The sequence below is a fragment of the Onychomys torridus genome, chromosome 2 (assembly GCF_903995425.1).
Source record: "Onychomys torridus chromosome 2, mOncTor1.1, whole genome shotgun sequence".
Taxonomy (NCBI): domain Eukaryota; kingdom Metazoa; phylum Chordata; class Mammalia; order Rodentia; family Cricetidae; genus Onychomys; species Onychomys torridus.
In genome coordinates, this window is record NC_050444.1 from 85,072,846 (window position 1) to 85,089,520 (window position 16,675).

General features: G+C 39.1%; 1 non-coding gene across 1 annotated transcript; it reads left to right on the forward strand.

Moving 5' to 3' along the window:
* The first annotated feature begins 16,138 nt into the window (after positions 1-16,138).
* Positions 16,139-16,213, forward strand: Trnaa-agc. Its single transcript has one exon. It is a non-coding gene; the product is annotated as a tRNA-Ala (tRNA).
* The last annotated feature ends 462 nt before the right edge of the window (positions 16,214-16,675 follow it).

Genomic DNA, 16,675 nt, shown 5'->3' on the forward strand with positions numbered 1-16,675 from the left:
TTACCCAACTCTAGCTTCTCCTTGGACTCTACGGCCTTTTGAAAAATCTCTAGTGGGTTCCTGGAAAGTCATGTGTGGACTTGTAAGAGTTCTCAGTCATGTTCCTTCGTGTTTTGTGAGCCTGTAAGCCACATCTTTTTTTTTTTTTTTCATTTTTTTTTATTATATTTGTGTTTTAATTTTACACATCAGCCATGGGTTCCCCTGTCCTCCCTCCTCCATCCCCCGACCCCACCTTCCCCTCATCCCCTCCCCTCCATTCCCATCTCCAGGGCAAAGACTCCCCTGGGGATTCATTTAAACCTGGTGGATTCAGAACAGGCTGGTCCAGTTCCCTCCTTCCAGGCTGAACAAAGTGTCCCTGTGTAAGCCCAAGGTTCCAAATAGCCAGCTCATGCAACTAAGGACAGGTCCAGGTCCGACTGCATGGGTGCCTCCCAACAGTTCAAGATATGCAATTGTCTCACTTATCCAGAGGGCCTGATCCAGCTGGGGGCTCCACAGCCTTTGGTTCATAATTCATGTGCTTCCATTTGTTTGGCTATTTGTCCCTGTGCCTCTCCAATCTTGGTCTCAACAATAAACATTCTTAAAGTCCCTCCTCTTTCTCTATGATTGGACTCCTGGAGCTCAACCTGGGGCCTGGCTGAGGATCTCTGCATCCACTTCCATCAGTTATTGGATGAGAGTTCCAGCACGACTGTCAGGGTGTTTGGCCATCTGATCACTAGACTAGGTCAGATCAGGCTTTTTCTTGACCATTTGCCAGCAGTCTACAGAGGATGTATCATTGTGGATTTCTGGGGATCTCTCCAGCACTCTGCCTATTCCTCTTCTCATGTGGTCATCATTTATCATGGTCTGTTATTCCTTGTTCTCCTTTCTGTTCTTGATCCAGCTGGGATCTCCTAGTCCCCTAAGCTTTCTTTCCCTCAAACTTTGCCCTTCATTACTCCCACTGTCATTCAAGTTGTTAATGTAGATCTCATCCATTTCTCTGTCATTGGGTGATGCCTGGGTCTTTCCTAGGGTTCCATTTTCTAGGTAGCCTCCCTGGAGTTGTGTAGCAGTCTAGTCATCTATGTTTTACATTTAGTATCCTCCTGCTATGAGTGAGTACATACCATGTTTGTCCTTCTGAGTCTGGGTTACCTCACTCAGGATGATTTTTTCTAGATCCACCCATTTGCCTGCAAACCTCATGATGTCATTGTTTTTCTCTGTGTAGTAGTATTTCATTGTGTATATGTACCACATTTTCTTTATCCATTCTTCAGTTGAAGGGCATCTAGGTTGTTTCCACATTCTGGCTATTACAAACAATGCTGATATGAACATAGCTGAGCAAATGCCCTTGTGGTATGATTGAGCATTCCTTGGGTATATGCCCAAGAGTGCTACAGCTGGGTCTTGGGAGAGATGGATTCCCAATTTTCTAAGGAAGTGCCATATTGATTTCCAAAGTGGCTGTACAAGCTTGCATTCCCACCAGCAGTGGAGGAGACTTCCCCTTGCTCCACATCCTCTCCAGCATAAGCTGTCTTCTGTGTTTTTGATCTTAGCCATTCTGACAGGTGTAAGGTGGTATCTCAGAGTCATTTTGATTTACATTTCCTGGATAATTAGGGATGTTGAGCAATTCCTTAAATGTATTTCAGCCATTTGAACTTCCTCTGTGGAGAATTCTGTTTAGTTCTATAGCCCATTTCTTAACTGGACTGTTGGGCATTTTAATGTCCATTTTCTTGAGTTCTTTATATATTCTGGATATCAGGCCTCTGTCAGATGTGGGGTTGGTGAAGACCTTTTCCCATTCTGTAGGCTGTTGCTTTGTCTTGTTGACCATGTCCTTTGCTCTATGAAAGTTTCTCAGTTTCAACAGGTCCCATTGATTGACAGTTTCAGTGTCTGTGCTACTGGTGTTATATTTAGAAAGTGATTTCCCCTCCAGCCAATTGGCGGGCCCTGTGGGAAGGCTCCCCTTTTCCCAAGACTGCAAGCAGACCCTGCAGTCTCCACACCCTGCCCCACACCCATTTGCCCCAGACCCCAGCAACTTCCTGAGACTCAGAGACCAGCCCCCAACTCCCATCTGCCCCAGAACTCCCATCTGGACCAGAGACCAGAGAGACCCTCCAGTGGACACTATAACCTCAAAGCCTTGCCCCCACACCCATCTGCTGGAGACCTCAGCCACTTCCGGAGACTTAGAGACCAGTGTCCAGTATTCCATCCTGTCCCGGACATCCCATCTGGACCAGAGAGCCCCCAACTCCCATCTGCCCCAGAACTTCTATCTGGGACCAGAGCTTCCATCCTGTCCTGGAACTCTCATCTGGACAAGAGGAGCTCCCATCTGGACAGGATAAGGAGATCCCAGGGACTTTCTGAGACTCAGAGTCCAGCCCCCGAGCTCCTATCCGGCCAGTACTCTCATCTGGCCCACAGCTTCCATCTGGACCAAAGAGAGGCTCCCTAAATCTGTCAGCTCTGTCTGGACCAAGTACACTGATAAGACCAAGAATGAACTCACAAGGAGATGGGCAGATGCCAAGGCAGAAGTACAGATCTTTTCATGGTGTCCCAAATTTCTTGGACAATTTGGGTCATGAATTTGTTCGTTGGAGTGTTTCCTTTGACTGATGAATGTATTTCTTCTAACATATATTCAACACCAGAGATCATCTCTTCCATCTCTTGCATTCTGTTGGTTACACTTGCATCTGAAGTTCCTGTTTGTTTACTCAGATTTTCTATTTCCAGCATTCCTTCTGCTAGTGTCTTCTTCATTTTTTTCTATTTCCCTCTTCAGGTCTTGGACTGTTTCCATTGCTTTTTCATGATTTTCTTTCAGGGACTTATTGTTTTCTTCTGCTTTAATTGTCCTTTCCTCTAGTTTTTTATAGCGTTCTTCCCATTTTTTGTTTGTCTGTTCCTCCACTTTATTTTTGATTTCTTCTATATAAGGCTCTACCCTCTTCATGATCTTACTTATAAGATTGTTTTCTTCTTCTTCTTCCATTCCATGATGTTCAGGTCTAGCTGTTGGAGAAGGGCTAGGTTCTGGTGATGCTGTATTGCTCTTTATTTTGTTGTATGTACTTCTGCCTTGGGGTCTGCCCATCTCATTGTGGGTTCGTTCTTGGTCTTATCAGTGTACTTGGTCCAGAGAGAGCTGACAGATTTAGGGAGCCTCTCTCTGGTCCAGATGGAAGCTCTGGGCTGGATGGGAGCTCTGGTCCAGATGATAGTGCTGGCTGTATAGGAGCTGGGGGGTGGACTCTGAGTCTCAGAAAGTCCCTGGGGTCTCCTTATCATGTCCAGATGGGAGTTCCGGGACAGGATGGAAGCTCTGGTCCAAATGGGAGTTCTGGGGTGGATGGTAGCTGGGGGCTCTCTGCTCCAGATGGGAGTTCCAGGACAGTATGGAATGCTGGGGGCTGGTCTCTGAGTCTCAGGAAGTAGCTGGGGTCTCCAGCAGATGGGTGTGTGGGCAGGGGTGGAGGTTGTATGGTTCACCAGAGGGTCTTAGAGAGAAGGAACCTTCCCAGTGGGGATGGAGGGTCCTACCCTATGGCTAGAACCTGGGGCCCAGTTGGGCAGGTCTTCCCCAGAGTGGCCGGTGCCTTGGGCTGGGACCCAGGTGGGGGCCTCTCTGGGTGTGACCCTAGGCACTCACCTCTGGTCCAGGTGGGAGTTCCAGGGCAGGATGGAAGCTGGGGTCTGGTCTCTAAGTCTCTGGATGTGGCTGGGGTCTCAGGCAAATGGGTGTGGGGGCAGGGTGTGGAGACTGCAGTGTCTGCCTGCAGACTTGGAAAAGGGGAGCCTTCCTGCAGGGCCCACGGAAGCGAGCCACATCTTATCACCATCTTTACTTCCTTTGTGTTGAGCATTATGCTTGACTAAGTAGACAGATAATACCTTCTCATTTGAAGAACAGATGCATCATTAATGTACCTTCTCTTTGTGTGATGTTCCCTGTCCTCTATGCCTCCCAGTTAAGACCTCAAAGTCCTACAGATCTTAGCTGTCCACTTAGTTTTCAAAGATTTGACAGGTCCTGTCTGTCACTTGCATGGATATTCTCAACTATTTCCTCATTGGTTTGCTTGACATCGTTTCCCAAAACTTTTAAGAAGGTAGGGCGAGAAGAGTTCTCTAACAATAGTTTTGTCTAGTACATACTTTAAAGTCCTATTCATCTAATTTTTATATGATCCCTAAATAAAGTTCTCATGCCATACCAATTTGATGAATACTCCCAATATCACATTTGGAAATTAAGGCTTCAAGATTTGTATTTATTTTTATTTATATCTACATAATGTTTTGTGTTTAATTATTTTCCTCAATATCATTTTAAGATTTAAGTGTGTTTTTGATGAATTTCAATTGCCTTTCTTTTTTTAATTAAGAATTTTTTTTATTCATTTAATACACCAATCAAAGATCCCTCTCTTCTTTCCTCCTGCCCTTCCCAACCCATTCCACACTCTCACCTACAAGAAGGCAAGGCCTCCATGTGGAGGCACATCCAGTAGAGGCAAGTCCAAGCCCTTCCCCCTGCCTCAAGGCTGCCCAAGGTATCCCATCATAGGTAGTGGGCTCCACAAAGCCCACCCATGCACCAGAGATGGATTCTGTTCTTACTGCCAGGATCCTCCCAAGCAGATCAAGCTTCACAACTGTCTTGCCATGCAAAGGGCCTACCTAGTCTAGGCCCATGTATGCTTCACTGCCATTGATCCAAATTTTATGAGTTCCCTCTAGATTTGTTTGATCATTCCTGCATGTTTCCCTATCATGATCCTGATGCACTTGCTCATAGAATTCCTCTTCTCTTTCTTTGACTAGACTCCTGGAACTCTATCTAGTGATTGGCTGTGGATCTTTGCATCTGATTCCATCAGTCATTTGAGAAAAGCTCTGGGATGACATTTAGGGTATTTACCAGTCTGATCTCTGGGACAAGCCAGTTCAGTTCAGGCACCCTCTCCACTATTGCTAGTAGCCCAGGCTGGGGTCATCCTTGGGGATTCCTGGCAGCTTCCCTAGCACCAGGTTCTCTCTATTCCCACAATATCTCTCCCTATCATGGTATCTCTTTCATTGCTTTCCCCTCCCTCCCTGTTCCAGCTCAACCATCCCATTGCCTTATGCTCTCATCCCCTACCCCCTATCCTTCATTGCCCACCACTCATCACCAGTTTATTCATGAAGATCTCATCTATTTTCCCTTCCTAGTGTTGTCCACGGGTCCCTCTTTGGGTCTTCTCTTTTAGTTAGCTTCTCTGGAGTTGTGGACCATTGCCTGATTACCTGTTGCTTTATATCTAGTATCCACTTATGAGAAGGTACATACCATGTTTGGTTTCAACTCAAAATTCTATCAGATTTTCAAAGAAGAGTTACTACCAATACTCTTCAAATTGTCCCACACAAAGAAACTGAAGGAACATTACCAAACTCCTTTTATGAGGTTACAGTTTCTCTGATTCCCAAGCCAAACAAAGATGCAACAAAGAAAGAGAATTACAGACCAATCTCCCTCATAAACATTGATACAAAAATACTCAATAAAATATTGGCAAACCAACTCCAAGAACATAGCAAAAACATTATCCACTATGATCAAGTAGGCTTTATCCCAGAGATGCAAAGATGGTTCAGCATATGAAAGTCTGTCAATGTAGTACAATATATAAACAAACTGAAAGGAAAAAAAAAAAACACATGATCATTTCATTAGCTGCTGAACAGGCCTTTAACAAAATCCAACACCCCTTTATGATAAAAGTCTTGGAGAGATCAGGAATACAGAGAAAATACCTAAACATAATAAAGGTAATTTACAGCAAGCCAACAGCCAACATTAAATTAAATGGATAGAAACTCAAAGCAATTCCACCAAAATCAGAAAGAAGACAAGGCAGTCCACTCTCCCCATACTTATTCAACATAGTACTTGAAGTTCTAGCTAGAACAATAAGACAGCAAAGGGAGATCAGAGGGATACAAATTGGAAAGGAAGAAGTCAACCTTTCACTATTTGCTGATGATATGATAGTATATGTAAGTGACCCCAAAAATTCTACCAGGGAACTCTTACAGCTGATAAACACCTTTAGTATTGTGGCAGGATACAAGATTAACTCAAAAAAATTAGTAGCCCTCCTATATACAAAAAATCTGAGAAAGAAATCAGAGAAACATCACCCTTTACAATAGCAACAAATAATATTAAATACATTGGGGTAACCCTGACTAAGCAAGTGAAAGACCTGTGTGACAAGAACTTTAAGTCTCTGAAGAAAGAAACTGAAAAAGATGTCAGAAAATGGAAAGATCTCCCATGCTCATGGATAGGTAGGATTAACATAGTAAAAATAGCAATCTTACCAAAAGTAATCTACAGATTCAGTGCAATCTCCATCAAAATCCCAACACAATTTTTCACAGACTTGCAAAGAAAAATATTCAACTTCATTTGAAAAAACCCAGGATAGCTAAAAAAAATCCTGTACCACAAAACCACCTCTGGAGGTATCAAAATCCCATACCTCTGGAGGTATCATCATCCCTGACATCAAGATCTACTATAGAACTATAGTAATAAAAACAGCTCAATAATGGCATAAAAAAATGACATGTGGACCAATGGAATCGAATTGAAGACTTTGACTTTAACCCACATATAACTTTCAAAAAAAAAGAAGCCAAAACTTTACAATGGAAAAAAATTAAGTATCTACAACAAATGGTGCTGGCATAACTGGATGTCAACATTGCAAATAGATCTGTTTCTATCACCATGCACAAAACTCAAATCCAAGTGGATCAAAGACGTCAATATAAAAAACCAGTTACACAGAACCTGATAGAAGAGAAAGTACGAAATAATCTTCAACAAATTGGCACAGGAGACAACTTCCTAAATATAACACCAGTAGCACAGACACTGAGAATAACAATTAATAAATGGGACCTCCTGTAACTGAGAAGCTTCTGTAAGGCAAAGGACACAGTAAATAAGACAAAATGACAGCCTACAGAATGGGAAAAGATTTTCACCAACCCATATCTGACAGAAGGCTGATCTCCAAAATATATAAAGAACTGAAGAAACTAGATAGCAAAAACAACAAACAATCCAATTAAAAATGGGTTACAGAGGTAAACGGAGAATTCTAAAAGGAAGAATTTCAAATGGCCAAAAGACATTTAAAGAATTGCTCAGCACCCTTAATTATCAGGGAGATACAAATCAAAATGACTCTGAGATACCATCTTACACTATTCAGAATGGCTAAGATCAAAAGCACAGCAGACAGCTTATATTAGAAAGGATGTGGAACAAGTGGAACATTCCTCCACTGTTGGTGGGAGTGCAAACTTATACAGCCACTTTGGAAATCAATATGGCAGTTTCTCAGAACATTGGGAATCAATCTATCTCAAGACCCCGCTATACCACTCTTGGGCATATACCCAAGGTACAATCAATCATACCACAAGAACATATGCTCAACTATGTTCATAGCAGCATTTTCTGTAATAGCCAGAACCAGGAAACAACCTAGATGCCCCTCAACTGAAGAATGGATTAAGAAAATATGGTACTTATATACAATGGAGAGCTACTCCACAGAATAAAACAATGACACCATGAAATTTACAGGAAAATGGATAGAACCAGAAAATATCATCCTGTGTGAGGTAACCCAGACACAGAAGATTTTTATTAACATATCCAATGTACACAAGGTATTAAATGGCAGAATTAAAAATTCAAACTGACTCTATCAAATGGTTTCTTCACTGTTTTTCTTTCTATTTGGTGTCAAAATTTGAATGCTACTCTTCTCTATTTTTATTTATTTACTGTGTACTATATTCAGAACTCAAAACTGGAATTCATTCATGAATTTTATACCAGAGGATAAGGGGGCTAGGCTGAAAGAGGAGCTGAAAAATACGAAGACATTATTTGAAGTTCACAATTGTCTCCGACAACTATAGACTAAGTCTCCACAATTCAGACCTCTTTACTAATAGAATAAACTCTTTTCCACAAAGCTTCCACTTATGCTAATGCACCATCCAAACAACCAGTCTAATAAGACCAGCTGTTTCTGTCTTTATAGCAATTTCCCAACATTCTTCACTTGGAGATTTCTTCTGTCACATGATTTTTAATTGGGCATTCTTTCAAACATCCATTAAATAGCTGAGACTTCTCACTAGAAACCAATTCAATGAAATCATTAAGCCGTTTGAGTCTAAGGACACTGAGTTTTGCAATGCAACTTAATATGGAACTTTAGTTGTACTTTCTGAATCAAGAGAGTTTGTCCTTTGATAGAGTTTCCTCCTCATCGTTCTTGCATCTTATTTTAACTTTGTAAAATTAAAGGATTCAAAGCATTTAAGCTTATTAACTATAGTGCAATCAATTTATTTTGCAGATGCGCTGAAAATTAAGTGATTAGCGAGTTTGATTTATTTATTTCCAGCATTAACTATTCTAGTTATTACTAAAGAAGGAGGTTGCCTTCTTTCACATAACAGTTCTAGTAAATGTAAAGAGTTGGTCTATGTTGAAATTGTGGCTGTATCATATCTTCAAAAAGTAATTTAGAACAGGTTTCTTATTCCAAATTTCAGTTTGGTTACCTAGGCACTGAGGGTCATTCTCCACTACACCATAGGGCTACTATGAAGACAAAATAAATTGTTCTCGGGAGACTCAACAAAGACCTTAATTTACCTTATTAAACGGACACATACGAGAATGAGAAAGATAACAAGCCTGGCATGAAGTTGATTTAGAGGCTTGGAATTCTGGAGACCTCCTACAGCAGGAGATCTCATAACATGGTCTTAGACAGAATAGAAAAACAAGGCAAGGAAGATCACTTCTCTAAAAGACACAGAATCTGAAGACTATTTCTGGAATTTGTAATGGACAAAGACCAAATATTGCTCATTTCTAATGAAGTAGGAACCTAGTGCCCCAAGAAGATCCTTCATGATGGAAAGTGAGATGTAACCCTGTTTCTCCACTTATGTACATGATATCTTGAAAGTCCCTGAAAAGTCTAGCAGCCCAGGTTCCAGTACATAAAATGGAAAGTAGCATCTTGGTAGAGTTCACTTTGACAAAATGAAGAAATGGATATCCAGAGAGAATGGATAATTTGTCCTACGGGCAAAACAGCTTATAATGTATTACCAATCATAATAATAAACTCTATCTGCCAAATATTTGATATGTACCTGGGACTATTTTAATTGAATTGCATAAATGGCCTTCTAATACAGCTCTTAGTAACATCATCAATTCACATACATTGAACAACTTATACAATTGTAAGGGGCAGAATGTAAGTTGGCTTGATTTCCAGGGCTGCCAGCTTTCTACCATACAATGCCCTGTTGCAATGTTCTTGACTTTTTTGCTGGAGATTGTTAGAGTAGTAATGAGAGAATCATTTGGACAAGGTCAGCAACTCCCATACCATTTACAAACTGAAGGTTTCAGAGGCAGATCATGTGATTTTCCTTGATTTCTATGGAAATGAAGATGGTCCCTCCTGTGACAGTGCTAAGTGATGAGTCTGAGTGTAAATGTGCTTTTTTTTGGCAAAAATTGTCCTGTTCTAATAGTGCTGATTATAATTATAAAATAATGTGTTTCTGAAAAGCTGCAAGCAATTCTGGGAATGACCATAAGGATTTGCAAATAATGTGGTATTTATGTGAGAAGTGTTTTGTTGAAAATTAAACCTGTGTTTAGAAGAAAGGATCGTGTTGTTTGTACCTAAGAAACTATCACACTGTGTAATTAAATCAAATCCAGTCAGTTGCCAATTTGAGTTTCTGTCTTACATGAACAACATTATGTCACCTACAACAAACAAGATATGACTAGCCAGAAGCAACCCAGCAAGACTCTTTACCAAACCCTTATTCCTCTATCTTCTTAGGACCCAGAAATGATATAGAATTGCATGGTCAGTTTTCCCTCACCCTGAGAATTAGCAGTATAAAGCCTTTCTTCAAGATCTTCCCAGATTGTCAGTAAGGAATACATTTTCTGCTCAATGGATTTCATGGGAGGCATTATATATAAATAAGGAAAGCACCCTTGAAGAACTTATCTTGAGCTCCTTCCTTAGGAGTGAAAAAACAGTCCTTCTTCAAATATTTGAAAAATCCTTGATGCTCTCAGTCCTCAAAGGTAGAAGAAGATATGCAGTTTAATTTTGTATGTATGTCGCTCTTAAAATAACAAAAAAATACCATCTATCATAACATCTTCTCTCATCCTTTATTTGTGTTTTATTTTTGCCAAGGACATCAGGAAGTTCAAGGCAGATCTTGTAATGGAAGTCATAAAAATAAGAATACGCCAAGATGGTCAAGTTTACCAGGCTTAAAAGTCACTTGATGATTTTTGGCTTTATTTAGTTAAATATGTCTGCTTGTGTGTATCTGCTTTTATCATCTTTCTTGCTAGAACTTTTCATTGAGACTCAGAGTTTAAGAATCTGTATTTTTAAAATATTGTACATGCAATTTTTAAGTGTCTGGGAATGACTGTTTTAATAGGAAGTAAGATATTGTACCATGCTTAATATGGCTGTGGGTTCTGTCCTTGAAATTTATTTCTAAGGTTTATGAAAGCCAAAGAAAGGTCAACAAAATGAAATATGTGATTATCTTTGTTTAAAAAAAAGGAGGTAGGTGTCTTACTTACCTGATTATTTCTTTCATTTACACTGTATAGTTGATTCTTCTCAATCCTAACAGATAAGACTCATGGAAGAGAATATTTTCTGCTTTATCTCATCTTCCTATACCCATTTAGAAGTTATATATAGTCTGAAAGTAATTTATTTCTCTTTATTTATACAAAGTATGTTGCCTCTTTCATCCTCCTTGGTAGTTGAGATGCAGCATAGGCTTACATCTGAAAAAATATCATTGTGTGTCATGAACTTGGAGGCATCTGTTAATAGCTTTAATTTATTGGTTTATCAACCCCAAACATATTACATCAAACTTACCAGTCATTTGCAAATTGAGCATTCAACTTTTTACTGACTTATGAAGATTCAACAAATGGCTTTCTCTGGGAAATACCACGCTTTCCTGTATAGACTGGCTGTATAATTGTCAATCTTCACAGGAATCCCTTTCATCCTTGTTGGGGTTGGGGGAAAAGGCAGTGAGCGCTAATGGCTAAAATTCAGTCATTTTGGCCTTTAAACTAACCACCCTGAGTTGTCTGGAGGAGTCTATGGCTCCCCAGTGGGAAATGCCTGCTAGAGAAACTTACTACTTGAAAAGAGTGCTTTTGAAATGAATTGCAGGGATGAATCTCTGGCTAGTGCTGAGCTCATCGCCCTGTAGGGTCCTGTTGAATCTTTACCCTTCATCATCTTCTGCAGCACTGGCTGTGGCCTGACAGCCAGCACATACTCTATACTGCATTCTACTGAATTAGGAGCTGGCAATTGTAGAGTTTACAATGTAGATTAACCACGGAAGACTCCATCCTGGCTTAAGTATCACACTTGAGTTAGAACCACTAATGTGCAGGATGTGGTTTGCTTGTAAAAAAAAAAAATGTGTGTGTTTATAGTGTGAGCTTGTTAGAGGGAAGAAAAGAAGTGCATCGGAGAGATATAGATGCTTAATAAATTTGAAGATATCACTAGTGAAATTGCCAAAGGGAAAGAAGCAACATACTGTAAGATGATGGGCTGAAGTTCGACTCATCCCCCATATATTCTAGAGTGCTCACCTCTACAAGACAGTCTCCTCATCTGTAAATATTCAAAAATGAATAAAAGTCCATTTATACAATATTCTTCAATTAGAGGAGTAACTCTGTCATGCTACCCCTAACCTGTTTTCTAACATTTAGGAACACAATGATAGTATACAAGAAATAGAAGAGTCTTTGAGGGGCTGGAGAGATGGCTATGTTTAAGATCACTGGATGTTCTTTTATAAGACCTGCATTCAACTTTTAGCACTCACATGGCAGCTTACAACTGACTATAACTCCAGATCCAAGGGATCCAACACCCTCACATGAACATACATACAGGCAAAACATCAATGCGCATAAAATTTTTAATGAATAAATTATTTTTTTAAAAAAGAAGAGTAATGACATATTCAAGTACAAATAGTTTCCACTCTTCTCAATTCTTGGCTTTAGCTGCAATTTTAAATTTAATTTAATTAGGGCTTTAGCTAAGATTAGTTGAGTGGTAGACAACATAACTTGGAAGCAGGAGTTATGGTTGGCTGGTGAACTGGTGTAAGAAGTGGTAGCTTGCTAACAAAGGCACGTTCCTGAACTTCTTCATCACATCTTCTGTTTCTTTGTCTAAAAGGTGAGAGTATTTATATGGCATGTGCATGGTAGCTTTGAGAGCAAGTAAAACGGAGGATTCAAGAAAATTCATCACAGAGCAATTGAACTGCCACAAAAGTAATGTATCTTTTGCCAAATTGTATAATCCTGAGAACATCTTTTAGCATGCACATGCAATTAAAAACTTGTAAATTAATCATCTGCACAATTTTTCCAAGATTATCTTATAGTTTAACAATTTTTATTCTCGGCCACTTTGAATAATCTTAAGGAGAGAAATACAGTTTGCCTAAATCTGAGCACGTCTTGGACTAATGTTTGCAATTATCCTTGTTTCCCACATTTGACATTTAAAGTGATATATCGCAGGCTCCTACTTTGCTAGCTATGGAAGCACCATCCGACCCCTTGTGCCTCTCACCATCTGTGAATTCTTGTCAGCTCAGAGTAAACTCTGCATAAATTTCACCATTGGAGACTGATGATAGCAGAGGGCTCTGTTCCTTCTTTCTTCCTGCTGTATTTCTTAAAATGCCATCTATGGTTGTCCAAGCTCTCAAAGTGCACATAAAGCCTGTCTTCCAGGACTCACAGAAACTTCCCTTCCAAAGTCCTTCCTGAGCTCTGGCATGTGCCCTTCATCATTCTTCCTCTTGACCTGCTCAGTGTTCCTGTTTCTGCCCTCCCCTATTCCCTGGTAGCTCCTTATTCCAACAACCAGAAGTTCAGTTATGTTCTCTGGCCACATGCCATCACCATTTCTTCTTTAGATTTCCTTTACCTGTATTTATTTATTTATTTATTCATTCATTCATTCATTCATTTATTTATTTATTTATCTATCTGTCTTCTGTCTATCTATCTATCTATCTATCTATCTATCTATCTATTTATTGTGTGTGCGTGAGTGTGCACACAAGTCTTCATGTGCAGATCACAACCCACTTGGAGAAACCAGAGGATTATCTTACAACTTTATGACAGTTGGTTTTCTCCTTCCACTATATAGAGTGCAGGGATTGAATTCAGGTTTGTCAAACCTGGTAGCAATTACCTTTACCTTTTCAGCCATGTTGCTGGCCCTCTTTAAAATTTTTGGACACTAAGTTGGTTCTTTCTTGGTAATCATGAATTGTCTCTGTGTCCCTAACCTCTCTTTTCCTCTCCCATCACCCTTACCCACAAGCACAATAATTGCAACTTCCCTATTTGCTGGTGTTTGTTCCCTCTGTGAGATTCTCCTCCTCTTTCTGTTTGTGAACTCCAGTAACCTTTGCTTCGGAGAATAACTAATATACATTTTATTTCCATGTGTTGGAAAGCGTATTTCCAGGGCTGGGAATCAAATAGTCTGTGTTGATTCTATGTCTCATAGCTTCTGCCACACAGGAACACTGTCTACATTTCAGATTTGATAGCAGAGGAATTCACTGATACAAAGTTCTCACTTTCATTTTCCTCCTCAAAAGAGTTCATTGTTTTGCTTTTCCTACCATCTAACATTTATGAAGAAGTTGCTTTGCTGCTAGAACAATATAAGATAGATGTAGAGTCAGAAGTACATGTCAAAATTATGCTCCAAAAGTTTTATAGAGTTTGGATCATTTACACACACACACACACACAGGCACACATGTGTTATGCTAACAATAATGTTGTAAGGGAAATAATTAAAAATCATAGAGGGCATTGTGGTAAAGCTGAGCATACTATAATAATAGACCATGACAGAATAAGAATGAGAATCCTCAACCGAAAGAATAGCATGAATGAAAAGAATAAATCTGAGAAAAAAACCAAGCTCAAATAGCACAGAACTAACAGAGAGTACAGTATAAATAGTCATGTAGCTGCCAAAAGTTGTTTGATATCACCTGCCATTGACAAATCATTTATCACTACCCCGTTTTCATTTGCTAACCCATCAGTTAAGTGTAATATACTGAACACTTACTCAAATGCACAGTACCAGGTATAAGTAGTCAGTCACAAACACTAACACTTTTTTGATATGCTAATGTTATGAAATGTGGAAAGCATAGCATGAAAACAAGTAGATTTAGCATTAAGTCCTCTCACTTTGTGGCCCATCACTGAGGAAGAGTGAGTTCTTATGTTGGTGTCAAGGAAACTGGTTGTGTGACACTGGGGAAATTCTAAATCAGGCTTGAAGTAATATGAGTTATTTGTTTTGTTTTAAAGCCTTTCTGGGAACCGAGTAACTCCACCCTTTCCAGAAACAGGCAAACACCATGGCCTATTACAACATCAGAGCTGGGGAGTCATTGTTGTAAAGAGTGTTCATTGCCTGCAATTTTACAGGCAGTTGTGTAACAGGGTTACACAATATCTTCTTCCCCCATTTTTATGCCTCAAATTCAGAGTCATGACACAGCAGTTGTGCTTTCCTAGACTAGATAGTGCAGTTAAACAGAAGACACCACTTGAAAATCATCTGATCACACTCCAGAAAACATTTTTTTTTTTCATTTTTAAAGTAGTGCTCTAGATGGGAAAAGGCACAGAAAGATGAGACAATTATCTCCTGCCCAGGGAGATGTGAGATGTTCTGCAGGGACAGTGTAAAAACTCAAAAAAACTAAATGTTCCCTAGCAACAGGTCCACTGGCACAAGAGACTTGAGCTGGCCCCTCAGGTCTCTTTTGGCTAGTTTTTTGTTCTTTCTCTTGTCATGAGGATAGTGAGAGGCATGGCCTGGAAAGAAGAAAGACTTCTCTATTTCTATGCCATGGTGCTGACTTTGGTAAAGGAGACACTGGGACAGTAAAAATGATGGTTGTAGCATCAGTGAAATAGTATCAACACCACAACTGCCAATAATAATAATAATAATAATAATAATAATAATAATAATAGGAAATGGGGAAATGAGGGAGAGTAGTATAAAAGAGTAAATCATCGGGAAGAGTTCTGCTTAATCTGTTTTTATGTCATTCAAGTGTTTAAAGTCATGTTCAAGTCATGCCCAGTATTCATAATCATCACTAGTAAGCATTTTTAGAGCATTTACTCTTTGTAATTTCTTCTCCAATCACAAAATATTAGAACTAATAACAAATATTATTAATTCTATTTATACTAAATGTTCTAGCCTCCAAGCAGTTACAATGTGCCAAGCACAGTGTTAAGTGTTTTATACATATTCTTTTTTAACCCAATAGTCAAACCATTGACATGGGTGTTGTTAGTGTCCTCATTTGGTAAAGGAGAAAATCAAGGCTTAGAAAGGTGGCAGTAGTTTGTCCAAATGACTTTGCTGGTGAATATTAGCCAGTAAGATGTAATATGAAAACCTATATGTGCCTCGTTTATGGTATATGCTGTCACACTTTAGCTAGCCTAGCTGTTTCACCCTTGCCAAGATGCTTGACATTTCCTGGGAGGTGAGAAATGCTATGTGAATATACATGGAGGTTTCTTATACTGAGCTGAATGGGGAATGATTTTAGTTGGATTCAGCAGCATCTTTGCAGTATGTTGAGCCATGATAATATAGTGTGCTTTCATAAAATGTGAGGATATACAATAAAATTAATATCATGTCCACTTACAACTTAAAATTCTAAAAATATTGGAATAAAACAGGACAATACTTTAAGATGTTAGTATAGTTTGGCAACTTTTTATATAAGCATAGGAAATAAAATTTTAAAAATTAATTAAAAGGACAACATCAAACTCAAAAGCTTTAATACAGCAAACAATGAAAAAAAATGAAGAGATGAGGTTGGGGATTTAGCTCAGTGGTAGAGCACTCGCCTAGCAAGCGCAAGGCCCTGGGTTCGATTCCCAGCTTCAAAAAAAAAAAAATGAAGAGATACTCGAGGAACTAGAGAAAATATATGCTAGTGATTCATGTTTCAAAGGGTTGATATGTAGTAATATATTCATGGCAATAAAAAGGAATAATAATAAATCCAGGGCACACAACTAAAAATAAGCAAAAAGACTTTTGAGCTAAACTTTTCAAAATAAACATGGATGTTCAATAAAAAGATGAACATGTGTTTTATAACAGTATGCAACAGAAAACGAAAACTAAGTTGAGATTGCATTTCATTCTTGTTAGCATGGCTATTGTCACAAAAATAAACTAAAGTGAAATAACAATAAATAAAACAAAAAACAAAAATTCTACACAACTCAAGTAAATCAACCAACAATCAAATGAGGTAAGGATGTGAAGAGAAACATTTCAACCCTATTACGGAGAATGTCAGTTAGATTTGAAATAACTGTGGGGGATCCTCAAAAAAAAAAAAT